This window comes from Bos grunniens, chromosome 22 (assembly GCF_055505025.1).
Source record: "Bos grunniens cultivar Pamir isolate PY7600 chromosome 22, Bosgru_T2T1.0, whole genome shotgun sequence".
Lineage (NCBI taxonomy): Eukaryota > Metazoa > Chordata > Mammalia > Artiodactyla > Bovidae > Bos > Bos grunniens.
The window spans coordinates 9,359,664-9,379,057 of record NC_141186.1 but is presented as its reverse complement, the minus strand read 5'-3'; positions in this window follow the sequence as shown (position 1 = coordinate 9,379,057).

Below are 19,394 nucleotides of genomic sequence, written 5' to 3'. Positions count from 1 at the left end.
CTGAAAGGCAATACTTGCCTTTACAAAGAGTATTCCCTTTTAGAGGTTTTCTCTTTCCTCTCTACTCATATCCAAGGACTTCTAATTATAAAACTAGGAGACCAAGTTGAATAGAATAATGTAAGGAAGAGAAAATAAAAGAATACTGACATATAATGAAAATGATTCATTTGTTAGAGGGGGTCATTGAACGCTTTCACTTCTATTGGCTACAAAAAACCAAGGCCTTACTCTTTTCTCACAAGCCTATTGTGGACATTGGTTATTTCTTCTTGGAGCCCATCCATCATTCCAACTGGCATACGGCATGTATTATGGCCCATTCATTTCATTTGTAATACGTTTTCTTTTTAAAATTAGAAAATGGGCCAATAAAGCCATGGCAGAATGTTCTTCATATAGTACTGTCTTCTTAATTACATTAAGAAAATTTTTTCCAACCACGTTAAAAAATGATTCAGTCAGCATCTTTTCCTTGGGAAACTTTTCCCCCCAGCATCACTTTTTAATTCAGTTTTGATCAAATACACACACACACACACACACACACACACACATACATGGGCTTCCCTGGTAGCTCAGCTGGTGAAGAATTCGCCTGCAACGCAGGAGACCTGGGTTGGATCTCTGGGCTGGGAAGATACCCTGGAGGAGGACATGGAAACCCACTCCAGTATTCTTGCCTGGAGCCTTCCATGCACAGAGGAGCCTGGAAGGCTAAGTCTATGGGGTCACAAAGAGTTGGACACGACTGAGCAACTAAGCACAGCACAGCATATATACACACACACGAGGATTAATTCATACAGCATTCCTTGTAAGCCAAAATCATGCATTGCACTTACAGTGTTATCACTTATTAATAATTTTTAAAATAGTTATCTGTTTGTGGCCTTTACAACTGACTCTATTTGACAAACACTAAAAGAATCAGAGGGGCTTCGCTGGTGACTCAGTGGTAAAGGATCTGCCTGCCAATGCAGGACACATGGATTTGGTCCTTGATCCAGGAAGATCCCACATGCCCTGGAGCAACTAAGCTGTGTACCACAACTGTTGAGCCGACAGCCTGGGAGCCACACCCACTGAGCCCGAGTGCCACAGCCACTGATGCCCATGCGTTGCAGAGCCTGTGCTCCACGACAAGAGAAGCCACTTGCATTGAGAAGCCTTCGCAAGGTGACTAGAGAGTAGTCCCTGCTTACCACAACTAGAGAAATGCCCACGCAACAACAAAGACCCAACACAGCCCCAAATAAAAGTAAACAAGTAACTAAAATTATTAAAAAAGAATCGGAGAGTTTTTTAAAAGCTTGAGTTATTTAAGACCCCTCCAACCATCAATATTCTATTATTTTATTGTATGCAAAAATAATATAGTCCCTACAAATACGGGGAATTTGTCCAAATTCAGGTAACAGTAGTCCTGGGATAAAACCTCCAGTTTCCGTAATTATAACAAATGTTCTTGACAAATATGCTACGCTAAGTCATACATTTCTCACAGGCTATCCGAGACTAGTGTATATTGCTCTAGGATAATGGTCCTTCACTCTCAATTTATCAACCTAATATATATTTGGCGATGCAGACAATATCTGAATGCCTAAAACAGTGTAAGGGATGAAAGAGAATGAATAATTGCAAGCCATGTATTTTGATATTCTGCTTTTGGCAATTGTTCAAACATCTTCTCAAACAGAATTTGGTTCAGCATTTGAAATATATCTCAGACCAAACTAGACTATGGTCACAAAATAATAAAAAAGGAAAGCAAATGTTTATTGAATGTCTTGAAGTTCTACCTGCTATACATAGGCTATTATTCTTAATTCTTAAATAACATGATGAGCTAATCATCATTATAGTATTTTGCTAAGAGGAAAACCAATGCTCAGATATGTTTCATGTCTAAGCGCACATAGCTTATAGATAGGACCACTGAACAAATGACCAAGATGACAAAAATACCATGTGTGTTATATTTTATCATACCCTTTCTCACTGACTTTAAAACATCCTAAGGCAAGTGTAGCAAAGCCAGGACAATGATCTGGACAATTTGAAACTTTGAATGACATGCCTTTGGGCACTGAGAGTTGAGTTGGAGGTTCTTCACAAGTGATTGGAAAACATCTCTGTGCACCAGGCTGGTAATGCAATGTGTTAGCAGGAGCCAGGAACTTCAAGACATATCATCTCTGCTCCTTCTCTAGTTTATATTCCACAAATATTGATGGAGAACCTACCATTAGGTTAAGGGGCTTGGAATAGAAGAAGGATAGCTCAAAAATTGTCCTCAACAAGGGATGTAGAAGTGGACCCAGTCTGTTCAAAAAACTTGTAGTAGGTCAGGATGTCATGAGGGTGATATACACACGGGATAAGAAAAGGCTCAGAAAATAACAGGTGGAACATATCCTGAAAAATCATGCTAAAAAATTTAGACTTCAATTTTAGGAGTGAAGTCACAGAAAGATCATGTTCATCCCAATGAATGGGATGGCCTAGATGGAACTGTTTGGATGAAGAAAGTTATTATCGATAAGTTTGCAAGATAAGTGTTGTGTCAGTAGCTTGAGTCACGTGCTGTAGGGACAGAGTAGAAACACCTGGGGTTATTAGAGTGAATCTTGACAGAGATGTCAAAGAATCAGAACTCGAATAAAAAATGAAAGACATAGCAACATATACTCTGCTGCTGCTCCCAAGTCACTTCAGTCATGTCCAACTCTGTGCGACCCCACAGACAGCAGCCCACCAGACTCCCCCATCCCCGGGATTCTCCAGGCAAGAACACTGGAGTGGGCTGCCATTTCCTTCTCCAATGCATGAAAGTGAAAAGTGAAAGTGAAGTTGCTCAGTCATGTCCGACTCTTAGTGACCCCATGGACTGCAGCCCACCAGGCTCCCCCGTCCCTGGGATTCTCCAGGCAAGAGTACTGGCGTGGGGTGCCATTGCCTTCTCCGACATATACTCTAGGCAGAGGAAAAACACAAGAATTGTGGAAGACTCCAAGAAAGCGGTTTAAATTTGTGATGGCAAATTTTCATTAAGGAAAATGTGCCAACTTGGGTTCATCAGTGGATAAGAGCTGGAAAGTAGATTAGGAAGAGATCACCAAGAGCTTTATGCTTCCTTTTGATTGTGGCTTTCACTCCAGTTGGCAAAACTACACTGGGCACCCACGTGAAAGAGGAGACTATGCTCAAAGTTCCTCATTGTTCTCTGAGATCAACTAAATAATACATAGTCTTCTGTCTTTTTGAATTCCATAGAATACTTGACACAGTGGAACCCCAAATACCTCTGGTGACACAAGAAACAAGTTTGGGATCTGTTCTCCTACAAGTTAATGACAACACATCCCTTTAAGGAAGATTAGTGATAGTAATGGAAAATACTTTGCAACAGTCATAAAATTTAATAGAATCTAGGGACTCCATGTCAAGATAACTTTTCTTTAAATATTCTACTAGATGCATTTAAACAAATTCCTAACATGTGAAAAACAATAGTAAGAAAATCAGTTTAACTTGTTGATATAAATAATAGTTTTATTTGCCAAATTTTCTACTGTAAAACATACAATTTTGTTATTTTCCAGGACTCAACACTGACATAATTATTTCTAATTTATTTTCTCCAGATATAAAAGGTGAACCAGTTGTTCCATCCTGGGACAAAACGGATACCTTTGAACACCACCATTGACTGCCTTGGATCTCTGCACTCTCACAGCAGGAAAGACATACGTAGAGTCAAGTGGCTAGAGTCAAGTCAACTGGAAAGGAAAGAGCCCTCCACTCATAGCCACATGTTTGCTTGAACCTTAAGCTCATGACATATATTCAACTAAGGAGATACAGGCATGATACCCTCCTGGGTAGAGGACACAATTCCCAAAATTGTTATAATTAGTCCACTTGCCAATGATTTACCCTTTATAGAAGTAGCACAAGATAGTATGGAGTGAAATACCTTCATCTCTGATGTTTGCTTGAGTAAAGATTAAATACCTCAAACCACAAAATGAGTTTTGTAGCAGAATGCTTAATTGATATTTGGAGCTTTGGAATCTGGGAATGAATGACATGGATATGGAGAGGGAGTAAATTAAACTTGGACAAGGACCCTTTTTCCAAACTAGCTGTAAGTTATCAAGATGCTTCCCCAGTGGCTCAGTGGGTAAAGAATCCACTTGCAGTGCAGGAGACTTGCAGGGTACATGGGTTCAATCCCTGGGTTAGGAAGACTCCCTGGAGGAGGAAGAAATGGCAACCCATTCCAGTATTCTTGGCTGGAGAATCCCATGGACCAAGGAGCCTGGTGGGCTGCAGTGCATGCAGTCAGACACCACTTAGCGACTAAGCAGGCACACACCACAGTGCAGTGTTGAAGATTGCAATTGCAAACAGCTTTCTGAATGGAGGAGCACTGGATTACCCATTTTTGAGGATGGCCTAGATAGCCTCACGCCTCACCTGCTTCGTGGTGATGGAATCAGCACTGTTCTCAGGCCTCGCTGCCTGCCTTGGCCTATCCTTAGCCCAGTGTTACGAATGGTAACCTCATCAGAAGCTATGAGTATTTGAAATCCTCAGGTGGAGATGACAATCCCTCCAACATGGGCATAGGAGGGACATTCATTCACTTTAAGCCTCTTTCCCTAGATATGCTGTGTGATCCACAGTCAGGTGCTGGCCAGATGCACCATCTGGGACGTGCCTCTTCTTGGTTTGTCCTCCCTTGGCTGTTTGGTGAGAACTCTTGCTCTGCAATGCACCTTATGTCCCCAGCCATAAATCTCTATGGCCATCATCTGCACTGGAATATAGACTCCTTGAAGGCAGAGGCTATGTCCCTTCCTGTTTGTAATATCCATCACGACCTTTATCACATAATGAATGTTCACTGAATTTCACTGGATAGCTTAGTGGGAATTCTTTAGAAGTTTTCCCAATGCCTTCAAGAGTATATGTTGAATAAGTATATTACCCCTCTTAGGGGTAGTAATACTAGCCTCAGGGCTCTAATCGTTTTTAGGAACCCAACAGAGATCTTCCTAGTGATGAAGATAATTCATCTAATTTTTCTTAGGTACAATTTGCCTGGTGCTTTGGGGCTTTTTCAGATGACACTCTTTAAAAAATAATGTTGGCTATAAGCAATCTAGCTTTTGTGGGAGACTGGTCTTTGAGAATCCAGGTTTTCTTATAGATCTTGGTGGTTGGATGAATCCTCTATCATATTCAATTACCAAAAGCACTTGGAATAATATTCATACTTCTTCAAGGCTTGTTAGAGACATACCCAACAACCCAAGAAATCCTTTGTTTTTGGATTATCCTAAAATTATTACAGAAGAAAACAAAGGCAGAATTTGAACCCAGAATAAAATTTCTTTTGAATTTTTTAACATGAAAAATCAAAATGTAAAAGTAAAATCAAAAACTACCCATGCAAAAGTACAAAAAGTAAGTGAAAGAAGTTACTAGGTGGTGACTGTCATTGGGAACTCAGGAATAGTGTCCATAACAAGACATTAAGCTGATATTTGAATTAAAGGAACAAGGTGAATGTGTGGGAGGGTCAGAAGAAACAGTATTTACAGGCAGTGAAGCAGAGCGAGTTATCAAAGACTCTAACCTGGGGACCATCTTAGTGAGTTTCCAGGGCAAAAAAGACTCTTGTATCCAGAAGGTGCTGGCAGGGAGATCAGAGGAACAAGAAGAGTTGCAAGAGAGATGGGCCATTTTGCCATGAAATCAAATCACATCAGATTCTGCAAACCCAGCTGTGCTCTGTTTCCCTTAGAGAGTATCTCATGTTCCCAAGTTATTAGTACCCCTGTGAAAGCTGAGTCCTGGAATTCAACCTCATCAGGCTGAAGTGTGACCATTACACATTGTGAGAAAAAGGACCGATTTGGGAACAACTAGAGTGGGGACTCAGCCTCGAGAAGAGTAGAGAAAACTGAGCTCATCTTTCTCTAGAGAAGCCTGCAGTAGCTTTTGGATTTCTTTTAAGACTTTTTTTTAATGTGGATCATTTTACAAGTGTGCATTGAATTCCTTACAATATTGCTTCTGTTGTCTGTTTTGGTTTTTGGCCAGCAGGCACATGGGATCTTAGCTCGCTAACCATCCTGCAACCCCTGCACTGGAAGGCAAAGTCTTAACCACTGGACCACCAGGGAGGTTCCAGTTCTTGGATGTCTGAGCCTAGAATTCACAATCAGTCGAAGTACAAATACAGGAGTCATCTGGAGAAGGTGATGCCTTGACAGTCAGAGCTGATCTGTGGGCCACCTGTCTGCCCCACTGATGCCGGCCTGACAGAGCATTGCCAGACAGCACAAGATGAGCTTTCTTTCTTGCAGATAGCACTTTACTGTTGGATGGAAATATATTTTACAAATATGATCCAAAGAGATCATCCCCATGAATTCTAAATCCAATCTAAAGAATCTCTTAGGATAAACAAAGACCTCTCTGCTCCTTCTGACAAATCCAGAACCAGGAAAATTGAAAGCCTACCTACCCCCTTAGAAAATTAAATTTCGGTTTAATGTTCTCCTCGTGGCTGAAGTGGCTACTTAAGGAAAGATAATGACAGCATTAGGATGTTTAATTGCTGCTTAGCTTAATCAGGATCTCTCTGGCTCCTGCTGGAAAGGATGGGGGGAGGGGGAGCGTGTTAAACTAGAAGCAGAATGAAATATCCCTATATCAACTCAAGAGAAAAACCTCACTTGTACATAAGCAATACTTGCAGACTTAAGGAGGGGTGTTTATCTGCACCTGGGAGTCTCTTTGCTATACGGACCATATACAGAGAAGACTGGATGGAGCTTCAAGGTGGAGTCAGGTAAGCAGCAGCGTCCATCAGCATGGCGGAACCCGGTCCAAAGCTTGAAAGACCAAGCCCAAATCTATAAATCAACCCTACACTTAACTACCATATTTCTAAGCAGAAGTACAGTGCTTTCTTTAAGCTGGAAAACATCCTGGTGATATCTTTGGATGGCAGCTCTAGCATCTAGGCTAATTACAGCAGTCACACAAAGGTGGCCAGAATGAAGACTGTAGCCTGGAATTCAGGAAGAATCCTCTTCCCTAAGCTTCTGTCATTGGCCAGTAAGGGCATTAGACCTGGGAACATTCAGAACCTTTTTCACTGCCAAAGCTGGCCTAGCTATCATCATCAGACACCATTCAGCACTGTGTTCTTTTTTCTTTTTTTGGCTGTGCTGGGTCTTCGTTGCTGCATTCAGGCTTTCTCTGGTTGTGGCGAGTGGAGGCTCCTCTTCCTTGTGGATTGTAGGCTTCTCGTTGTGGTGGATGGGCTTAGTTGCTCCTCAGCTGGTGGGATTTTTCCTGAACTAGGGATTGAACCTGTGTCCCCCACATTGGCAGGCAGCTTCTTAACCACCGAGCCACCAGGGAAGTCCTCCATATTGGGTTCTTGCTCACCAATCAAATCTCCAGTGTCTAGAACAGCCCCTGACACATAAGCAGACACCTCATCATCAACATCCACCAACTCATTTCCTCTCAAGAATCTGTTACGTAGCATGGGGGAAGGGCAGTGGTGCAGCCAGTAAAATCAGTTCTCTTCATCAGCTTGCTTGGTAGCCTAGAGAATCTCAAGCTTTGCATTTTTGTGGCCCATATTGAGGTAGACTCAGAGGATTATCTCTTGGGTTGGGAAGATCTCCTGGAGGAGGGCATGGCAACCCACATCAGTATTCTTGCCTGGAGAATCCCATGGACCAAGGAACCTGGTGGGCTGGAGTCCATTGGGTCGCAAAGAGTCAGACACCACTGAGCAAATTACGCTTTTACTGGCAGTTTACTCTGCAGTCTTGGATGGACACTGGTTGTGGGGGGACAGTTCCTGATCTGGGGTGAAGAACCTCTCCAGGGGAGTGAAAATGAACAAAGGAATGGATCTGATTCTGACGTAATTTAATCTGGATCTTAGAATGACTGCTACTATCTTTCATTCTGCTTTCTTTCATTCTCATAAATGAAACTTTGGTTTTCCTTTTCTCTTCCAGGTAGAATTCTTATTCAGTTTTTAATTTCCAAAGCTGAGTATGGAAGCATTCTATAAACTTCTCCACTGTTCCAAGATCAATAAAAAAAACTCATTGAGTTATCTTTTTAAAATTGACCAAACACCCTTAATTCTCTGTTGTCAATGTGAAATGATCATTGAGAGTGTGCGATTCATTGTGAATATGTTGATAAATAGTATTTAAACAAAAACTAATTGCTAATCATATTCCCCAGAAATCACCATCCAAGACTACAAGAAGACATGTAAATGTGTATTTCTCACAGCATCATTAGCTATAAGGAGCACAAGAAAACTAGAAGACAGGATGAGTTCAGCTGGGCTGATGCATGCTATGGAAAATTCTGCAGCCCTCAGAAATGATGAACAACAAGCATATAAAGCAACATGAATAGATTCTTAAAAAACCATAAGGTTATTTAAAAAAAAGAAAGCATAATCTATAGCATGATATTATTTATATTAAATTTTAGGCATAGATTTACAAATAACCCCATATATTTTTCGAAGGTATACGTAAGGACAAATATCAGATATATTTTGTTATGTAACTGAGTGAAAAGGTGAAAAGACAAACAAGAATCATAGATGAAAGAGTGAAAATATTAAAATAAAATTAAATAAGTAAAACAGGGCTTGCCTGTCTTAGTGATAATGATGTTCCAGAGACAAAGGCTCATGAATAATTCAATTCTATGTACCTGAGATCCTTAAATATTAACATAAAACACAAGCAACATGAAAATTAAGTAAAAGTCAAGTGAAAGAGAAGTCAATTAAGCTCAGTATGCATCTTAGGACAAATACTTGATATGGGCTGGGAGTGTCATTTCCAATTAATTACCTATAATTTTTATGGGCATCACTGTGAGTTGACTATCCTTGCTTTCGTACCCCACAATACAGTCTTTTCAGGCGATCCTGTCAGCTCTGCCTCCAGGATATTCTCAGAATCTGATCACTTGTCACCGTCTCCTCCCCTCCTCCCATCACTTGTCACTTGGTCTTTTGTTTATAATTGCTTCCACCCTTTCCCCCGTTGTGGTCTCTTCTCCACAAAATTGATAGAACAATCCATGTCAGATCATGTCCTTCAACCCTCCGACCCCCACTGCTCCCCCAGAGTTCAATCCCAACCCCTTTGGCCTAGAGGGCCCTGCGTCGTCTTGCCCTCTGCTGGCTTTCTGACTTGGTCTTCTACCCAGCTGCCCCTGATTCACCGTGCTCCATGCACACGACCTCCTGATCTCCCTGTAGCACATAATGCCTGCTGTTGCCTTTGCACTTGCTGCTTCCCCCGCCAGGACTCTCTTTCAGTAGTTGGCTGACACCCTTGCTTATGTGATCTCTTCCCAAATGCAACCTTATTGCAGGAGACTCTCTTGTCAACCCAGTTCAACAGCCCCTTTCCTCTTTCCTTTCTCTTCTCTTTTTTAGTTCATTTTAGTACTTGGTGGTACATGGCACATTATGTTTTTAACATACTTCCCTTTTTGGAGCAGCAGGAGAGGTTATTGCTCTGTCTACAGAACCTAGAACAATGTTAGTTTCAAGTTTGTGCTGCACAACTATAGAAGTGAACCTTGATGAGAGTTTGACCTGAATACATTTCAATGGATAATAATTGAACAAGCTAAGAAAATGATAATAATAACACAACATTTTCTCATAGTTTGAAATTTAAGACACAACTTCATTTGATTTAAAAAAAATCATGCCTCCTTTTCTTATCTTTTCAGAAAAGCACATTGAGGCTAAGCAAACTTCAACTCCCTCCTTAGTGCCCATTGAGGAAAAGCCAAGTTCACTCCTGGGCTGAAGTTGGTAGGCTCTTGATCTTTTTTTAAAAAAAAATGTATTTGTTTGTCTTTGCTGGGCCTCAGTTGAGGCATGTGGAATCATTATTTGCAGCATGAGGATCTTTTAGCCGCCACATGTGAACTCTTAGTTGCGGCATATGTGGGATAGTTCCCTGACCAGGGATCAAACTTGCATTGGGAGCACAGAGACCCATTGGATTACCAGGGAAGTCCCAGTAGGTTCTCGACCCATTTCACTGAATGGCTGTTCTCCAATGTATTTTCAAAGAGTTCTCATCTCTCCCTGCAGTTTATTATTTAGTTCCAAATTAAGATTCTCTGAAAGGTTCATCTGTGGAAGTGGAAAATGTGTGAAATCCTAGGCATGTGGTCTCGCTCCTAATGATTCACTTAAATAGATATAATAGCCAGTAATTATTTACACCTTTTTGATTGTTTTCAATTTGACAGACTTTAAAAAGGGGGGAAAGGTTGACCAGAGGGGAAAACAGCGAGCGACACAGTCCAGCAATATTTGAGTCAAACACCTGCCCATGAGTCATAAAATATAGATCTTGCTGAAAAACTATACCCTGGTGCGGAGGATACAATCAGACAGGTTGAGCAATGGGTATAAATCAAGACCTTTCTTCAGGAGCTGGTTCCATAGGGGAATTATCCCTCCATAAAACAGTGTTTTAGTAAACAAAGACATGGTGAAATAACGATACCCCCTTACTCCATACAATACATTCATCTCAGGCTTGTGCTGTAAGGAGCAAGGAATCCATTTATGGCAATATTTCATGGAGTTTATGCAGCAAAAAATACATTGCTTTGTTTCCCCTTTGGAACGTACAAACAATCAGGCTGGTGGGAAGAACATTTCGAAGTAACCTCTTAAATGGAAGCATTGCTACACTGTAGGTGCTAATTTTCTCTAGCTTCTGTCAGAATGCCAGGTATGTAGTAATGAGGTTCCATGACATGTTGCAAATACAGAATTTGAGCTACTTTTTCCTGTGGCTTTTAAGAAAGGTTTTAAGTGGTGGATAAAAGCATATACCTTCATAGTGAAAAGATATCTGACATCTTCCAAAAACAAAAACAGGACAGACATCCAGTTCTATTTTTTAAGTCTCCAAAAAGCTTTTTTCCCTTGTTAGTCATCTTGCTTAGCAATTTAGATCTATCACCGTATTAGGTAGTTATGAGATTGCATTTTACTTTCAGCTATGTGATGCCAGAGTATATATCTTTCAAAATCATATCCCCAGGCTCTTTAATTAGCCACTTTGTATTTCCACGGGCTTTCGGTGGGCACAGTAAATGATATTTTCAAACGAACATTAAGTTGGAAACAATCTGATGCGTAACATGACACTGTGATTTTCAGTTGCACAGCCCTAATACCTAAATTCTATGCTTGACCTTACTGTTATTTTCAGTCTTTCTTAACCTGTCAATGTCTAGCCCACACAACATACCTGAACCAGAGTCCAGGAAAGAGTTACCCAGGATTCAGCTCTGACTCTAGACCTCAGAGAAGTGGGACTTTCCAAAATAGCTTTCCCACTCAAAGCTTGAATTTCTGTATCTGTTAGAGTATAGGACTTTACAGGAACCCTCCAACACTTTACCTTTGAATTGCTACAACTGGCCTTTGCTCAAAATGGTGTTTGGAGGGTTATTTTCATAAACTTTATACTAATTCTGCAACTTCAAGAGAAGCTACTACAATGAGAAGCCCATGCACCCATCTAGAGAAAGCCTAAATACAGCAACAAAGATCTACTGCAGTCAAATGTAATAAATCAATAAGAAAGACGCTTTTAGTCTATTCCAAATGCTCTCAACTTGGAAGTCATTCCTTCTGATATTTATTAATCCTTTAGGCTTTACTCCCACCCCCAAAGTATAATATCTACTGCAACAGGAAAGAAGTTGCCTCAAACATCACCAGTCCTGCAACTAATTTCGTACACATTATACTTTCATATTTGCTTGTATTTTCTGTTTCTATACTGAAAAAAAAGTTTACACCAATTTCCTTTGCTATCAGAAATGGAGACAGGTGGGTGTTTTAGATACGGTTTAAATTTTGTTTATCTTCACTTGATGGAACTTTGCCTGTAATATCATTTCAAGGATATATTCCTTGTTCTTTCCACTAGGGTAAAAATGCATCTAAAATAAATGCTAAGTTCTTTGACTTTTCTAATATCTGTCTCCAATGAGTTGGGCATCAATTATTCTTATGAGCTTTTCAAATTGGATTGTTGGAAAAGTTCAGCGAAGTAGAACTGACTACTGCCAGCATTATGTTTAATGAGAATATATAGCTGCATACTTGAAACCTGTAACTGACTTTTTTTTTTCTGGGAATTCTGAAAGGCTTGCCTCATCCAAAGCTCCTCCTTCTTGGGTAAGATATTCTGAGGCTCTATAAATCTCCATTCTCTAACAAGTAATTCTGTCAATAGAAATAATACATTGTTCAGAGAATAAACAGCCATGTTAATAGCAAGCAAACCCAAATGAGAGGTTTATATAAATTTGATGGTGGACCTAGAATACCACACAGGTTCAAACACTGGAGCAACCATTTTCAGTCATGTGAGAGATGTATAAACAGAGCAAATATATCAAAAGAGAGTATATTTCCAACAATCAATGTTTTTCAAGCATCTATAATTTGCCAGATGTAATATTAGATACACAGCTAGAATGAAAATCTCTTCCTTTATGGAGGTTTTAGTAGAGTTTGTTGTTGTAGCTCAGTCATTCAGTCATGTTCAACTATTTGTGATCCCATGGACTGCAGAATACCAGGCTTCCCTGTCCTTCACCATCTCCTGGAGATGGTATGGAGACAAACGTAATTGAGCATGACAATCATTTATTGTTTAATGATATTAACTACTATTTATCAAACATCCACTATGTGTAAGTCCATGACTTGATATTTTGGACACAAAGACAATTAAGAAGCAATCCCTTGGATTTCCCTGGTGGTTCAGTGGTTAAGAATATGCCTGTCAATACAAGGGACATGGGTGTGATCCCTGGTCTGGGAAGACCCCATATGCCTCAGGGCAACTAAGCCTGCACACCGCAATTACTGAGCCATGCTCTAGAGCCCATGAACTGCAACATGAGAAGCTACTGCAATGAGAAGCCTGCTCACAGCAACCGAGAGTAGCCCCGGCTCGCCACAACTAGAGGAATGCACTTGCGGGCATCAACGAAGACCCAGCGGAACCAAAAACAAATAAATAAAATTTTAAAAAAGAAGCAATCCCTTTTGTCAAGGAAATAGCCATTTAATGGAAGAGACAGACACAAAAACTGGCAAAGACAATGGCCATCCGGACACCACTGCTCTCTAATACCTCCCATCTGCCCAGGACATGCTATACACTCTGCTCAGACGGTGTTACAGGAGGACTGTCATCTGTCGTGTTAGTTTGTCTTCTTTCTACTGAAGATGAAGCTCATCAGATTTAAAGGCCAAGAAAGAAGACACCAGAATCTTCCAGTTTTCAGTCATTTTAATGGTGGCCTATCCTCACATCCTATCAGTATCACGATTCTGTAATTCCCCAAAGAATCTCATCCAAAAAGTTGAGTTGAATAAGAACTCTTGAACCAATCTTTCTTCCTTATTCCTACTACTGTTCACAACAAAGAAGATAATGTTTTTAAAATATAAATTTACTCACTGAGGCTAATGAGCTATTCTGATTTTGCAATATGTACTAACACAATGCCTTGATTCATTTTAACATAAAATTAAACCAAAATGTAGACATAAATAAAACCTTCTACATCTGTTTTTAAAACTGTTTCATCCTTTCTAAACTTTTCTTTCTGAATAATTATTAACTGAGCTGCTTGCAGGTTTAAAACAAGATTTTGGTTCTAGTCCCAGCTTTATTATATGTTAAGATTTTATAGATTTGTAAATCAGGGGACCTCTCTATGAAATTATGAAGATAGAATTTGGATCTCCTTCTACACTGAAGCCCTGAACAACTTTTGAAAATGGATGTGAAGCCCCAAGTTTACATTAGCTTTGTAAGTTCTGTTCAAATAGAAGACTGTAAGTCTGTGTGACTGAAGGTGGTTAATTGAATACAACTTTCTTTAGATGTGCATTAACAATTGGTCCTGTCTTCAAAGCAAAACTGAACTGTGAATCAGCACAAAATAAGTCCTTAATATTTATTGGTTGAATCAATCAATCAAGTAACAACTTTTACCACGTCAGCCTACCATTATTCAGAAAATTGACACTGAGTGTCAAATTCAAATGCATTATGTAAACATGCAAGAAACACTAATACAAACTTCATGGATTTTCTTGAGAGTAAAGATTTTGATCCAAATAAAGTTATGGAGTGTTCATTCACTGATCAATTGGTGTTTTTTGATGATCCTCGTGAAAGGACAAGAACACAGACTTTCACATACACTAAGAGTTGTGTACAAAACAGAGCAGAGCAGCATGATTTTAGTAGCTAAAACCAGCAAATACACATCAACAGTGTAATGGATTTTGAATTGAACTGATGAATCAGTGTTGATCTATGAACCAAATTGAGTTTTTCAGCCAAGGCTCAGTCTTATAATCAGTCTTATATCAGTCTTTGCTGCTCAGTCTTATAATCACGCCCCTCTTGGTACCTTCTGATGGGCTAATGCTGAGCATTAGTCAAATATTAGTCAAGTCAATGCTGGCAGTAGTCAAGCAACCGCAGGCGTCTGCAGGTAGGTACTGAACCTTATTTTCTCAGCCCAAGATGCGGATAATGCAATAACATGTTCCCAAGGCTATAGAAGCTAATGAGTGCCCAATTCAGGATTTGACATGTGAATGGTCTGCCCACCCAAACCCTCTCTCAATTTTTTAAAGGATTATTAAGCTTTTTAAAAAGTATGACATTCATAGTGAAGGTACAAAAAAATTAAATGTACAGCAGAATAGATTATCCACAATATGAACGCCTCCTTGTAATCACAACCCAGGTCAAAAAAGAGAACATTGCCAACACTCTGGAAGATACCATCTACTCCTGCTCTCTCCAAAATCACTGCCCCTTCTTCTTCCCCAAAGTTATAGGTTATTTTGACTTCCAGCATCATCATTTATTTATGTGCACCTATGTAATTTGTATACACATGAAAGGTACTTGTTTGTGTCTCACTTATTTCACCTCTAATATTGCATGTGTGAAATTTATCCTTATTGTTACATGTATCTGTGGTCTATTCAGTTTCATTGTTGGATAATATTCCAATGCATAGATATACCACACTGATTTATCCACTACACTCAACATGTCAGCAAATCTGGAGACCAAGCAGTGGCCATAGGATTGGAAAAGGCCCGTCTTCATCCCAATTCCCAAGATGGGTAGCAGTAAAGAATGTTCAAACCACTGAACAATTGTACTCATTTCCCATACTAGTAAAGTGATGCTTAAAATCTTGCATGCTAGGCTTCAGCATTATGCAAACCAAGAACTTCCAGATGTCCAAGCTGGGTTTAGAAAAGGACGAGGAACAAGAGATCAAATTGCCAACCTCTGATAGATCATAGAGGAAGCAAGGGAATACCAAAAAAAACATCTACCTCTTTTTCATCGACTACACTAAACTCTTTGACTGTGTGGAAAGCAAACTGTGGAAAACCTCTTAAAGATATGGGAATCCCAGACCATCCTACCTGTCTCCTCAGAAACCTGTATACACGTCAAGAAGCAACAGTTAGAATCCTGTATGGCAAAACTGATTGGTTCAGGATTGAGAAAGGAGTATGATAGGACTGTCTGCAGCCACCATATTTGTTTAATCTATATACTGAGCACATCATGAGAAATGCCGGGCTGGATGAGTTACAAGCTGGGATCAAGATAGGTGGGAGAAACATCAACAACATCAGATATGTGGATGATACCACTCTAATGGCAGAAAGTGAAGAGGAACTAAAGAACCTCTTGATGAGGGTGAAAGAGGAGAGTCAAAAGGCAGCATAAAACGAAATATTAAAAACTAAGATCATGGCATCCAGTCCATAGTTCAGTTCAGTTCAGTTCAGTCACTCAGTCGTGTCTGACTCTTTGTGATCCCATGAAGCACGCCAGGCCTCCCTGTCCATCACCAACTCCCGGACTTCACCCAAACTCAAGTCCATCGAGTCGGTGATGCCATCCAGCCATCTCATCCTCTGTCGTCCTCTTCTCCTCCTGCCCCCAATCCCTCCCGGCATCAGAGTCTTTTCCAATGAGTCAACTCTTCACATGAGGTGGCCAAAGGACTGGAGTTTCAGCTTTAGCATCAGTTCTTCCAAAGAACATCCAGGACTGATCTCCTTTAGAATGGACCAGTTGGATCTCCTTGCAGTTCTAGGGACTCTCAAGAGTCTTCTCCAACACCACAGTTCAAAAGCATCAATTCTTTGGTGTTCAGCTTTCTTCACAGTCCAACTCCCGCATCCATACATGACCACTGGAAAAACCATAGCCTTGACTAGATGGACCTTTGTTGGCAAAGTAATATCTCTGCTTTTGAATATGCTACCTAGGTTGGTCATAACTTTCCTTCCAAAGAGTAAGCGTCTTTTAATTTCATGGCTGCAGTCACCATCTGCAGTGATTTTGGAGCCCAGAAAAATAAAGTCTGACACTGTTTCTCCACTGTTTCCCCATCTATTTCCCATGAAGTGATGGGACCAGATGCCATGATCTTCGTTTTCTGAATGTTGAGCTTTAAGCCAATTTTTTCACTCTTCTCTTTCACTTTCATCAAGATGCTTTTTAGTTCCTCTTCACTTTCTGCCACAAGGGTGGTGCCATCTGCATATCTGAGGTTATTGATATTTCTCCCGGCAATCTTGATTCCAGCTTGTGCTTCCTCCAGCCCAGCGTTTCTCATGATGTACTCTGCATAGAAGTTAAATAAGCAGGTGACAATAGACAGCCTTGACGTACTCCTTTTCCTATTTGGAACCAGTCTGTTGTTCCATGTCCAGTTCTAACTGTTGCTTCCTGATCTGCATATAGGTTTCTCAAGAGGCAGGCCAGGTGGTCTGGTATTCCCATCTCTTGAAGAATTTTCCACAGTTTCTTGTGATCCACACAGTCAAAGGCTTTGGAATAATCAATAGAGCAGAAATAGATGTTTTTCTGGAACTCTCTTGCTTTTTCGATGATCCAGCAGATGTTGGCAATTTGATCTCTGGTTCCTCCACCTTTTCTAAAACCAGCTTGAACATCTGGAAGTTCACAGTTCACATATTGCTGAAGCCTGGCTTGGAGAATTTGGGGCATTACTTTACTAGCGTGTGAGATGAGTGCAATTGTGCGGTAGTCTGACCATCCTTTGGCATTGCCTTTAACTTCCAGCCCATAACTTCATGCCAAATAGAAGGGGGAAAAGTGGAAGTAGTGACTGATTTCTTCTTCTTGGGCTCTAAAACCACTGAAGGTAGTGACTGCAGTCATGAAATCAGAGGACAATTACTTCTTGGCAGGAAAGCTATGACAAACCTAGACAACATGTTGAGAAGCAGAGACATTGCCCTACCGACAAAGGTCCGTATAGTCGAGGTTATGGTCTTCTCAGTGGTCACGTACGGTTATGAGAGTGAACGGTGAAAAAGGCGGAGTGCCAAAGAACCGATGCCTTCAAACTGTGGTGCTGGAGAATACTCCTGAGAGTTCCTTGGAAAGCAAGGAGATCAAACCAGTCAACGTTAAGGGAAATCAACCCTGAACACTCATTGGGAGGACTGATGCTGAAGCCGAAGCTCCAGTATTCTTGTCACCTGATTCGAACAGCTGACTCCTTGGAAAGAAGAGCCTGATGCTGAGACAGTTTGAGGGCAGAAGGAGGAAAGGACATCAGAGGATGAGATGGTGGGGTGCCATCACTGACTCAGTGTCAATGGACATGAACTTGGGCAAACTCTGGGAGACAGTGAAGGGCAGGGAAGCGTATCATGCTACAGTCCATGTGGTCACAAATAATCGGACACAACTGGGTGACTGAACAACACTGATGCATATTTGCTAGTTTCCAGTCTTCAGCTACTAAAATCATGCTGCTCTGCTCAATTTTGTACATAACTCTTCATGCATATGAAAATCTATGTTCTTGTCCTTTCATCACAATTGTTTACATTTCATGAGGATCATCAAAAAATATATAGTGGTGTAAATTGTCTCCTTACCTCACCACACATACAGAAGCAGTGCAGTAGACTTTCCTCGCTTCTAGCTAGTCAGCAAAAACACAGAAAAAAATATCCAGGAAGACTTTTGATGTCTTTTAGATGTTTCTCCTTGCTCATGTTTTACTCCTGTCTAGAATTCTAAAAAAAAAAAAAAAAAGTGTTTTGCATAAACTTATAAACTATTTAACTATAAATTATTATTGCTAAACAAGTCAAATTAAAAGGATTTGTATTCACTTTGACCCTGTTTCTGTTCAAATGTGTCACTGGGGTGGGTTACTTTGATGTAGACATAGAGAACCTGACAATTAAAGCTTGTTCCCCCATCAAGAAAATTACAAGTCTGAACTAAAAGTTCCTTACTACTACCTTATTATCAACAATTCTTGGGATCCAATCACTTAATATTCCTGTAAATAATAGTAATAACATGAGAAAACATTTTCACTTAAAAGGAAAACTCAGCTTTTATCCCTGAACTGCACTTAACACAAAATGACTCTACAGCCAACAGAGCGAATAACATGCTTCTGTTAAGAACTAATTGAGCAAACACCAGTGGATTGCACAAGATCAAATATTATTGATTGCTGCTTATTCACGTGGCAAAATCAATTTCTCCTGCCATATCTGGAAAAACAGGATGATATAATTGTTTCTTCATTAAAGAGATACAATATAGAAATGATACTAGAAAGAACAACTCTGCTCTGGGCTTACATGAATTCTGGGTCAGCAAATAATTCATGTGCAGCTCAGCTTCTGAGGTGAAGTCAGCCTACGATGATGTCTAATGAGGCAAAGCAATTCCTAAGTTTAAAATTTCCCCAACTGGAGTTCCCCAAATAGTGTTTTATAATATACTGTAAGAAAAAAAATTCAAGGATAAAGAAATTGGTGAAATTGTCTGCATAGATCCCCTTGCAATTCTTTAGCAAAATAAATAGTATGGTGATGGTTGGGGGGGTGGGCTCTCTGGTGGTCCAGAGACTAGGACTCCATGCTCCCCAGGCAGGGGGCCTGGGTTTGATCCCTGGTCAGGGAACTCGATCCTGCATGCTGCAACTCAGACTGGGAACAGCCATAAATAAATAAACGTATGTTTAAAAATAAATAAATAGGGGAAATCCTGAAGTAAAGATGCCAGGATCACATCTGTGTTTGGCTGATCCATGAAGACACTGATTTGTACCAGGTTCTAGTAGTTATAATGGGATAGCTATATAAAATGATAATATTCTCCAGTTCTTTCATTCCACTCTTGCCTAACTCAAGG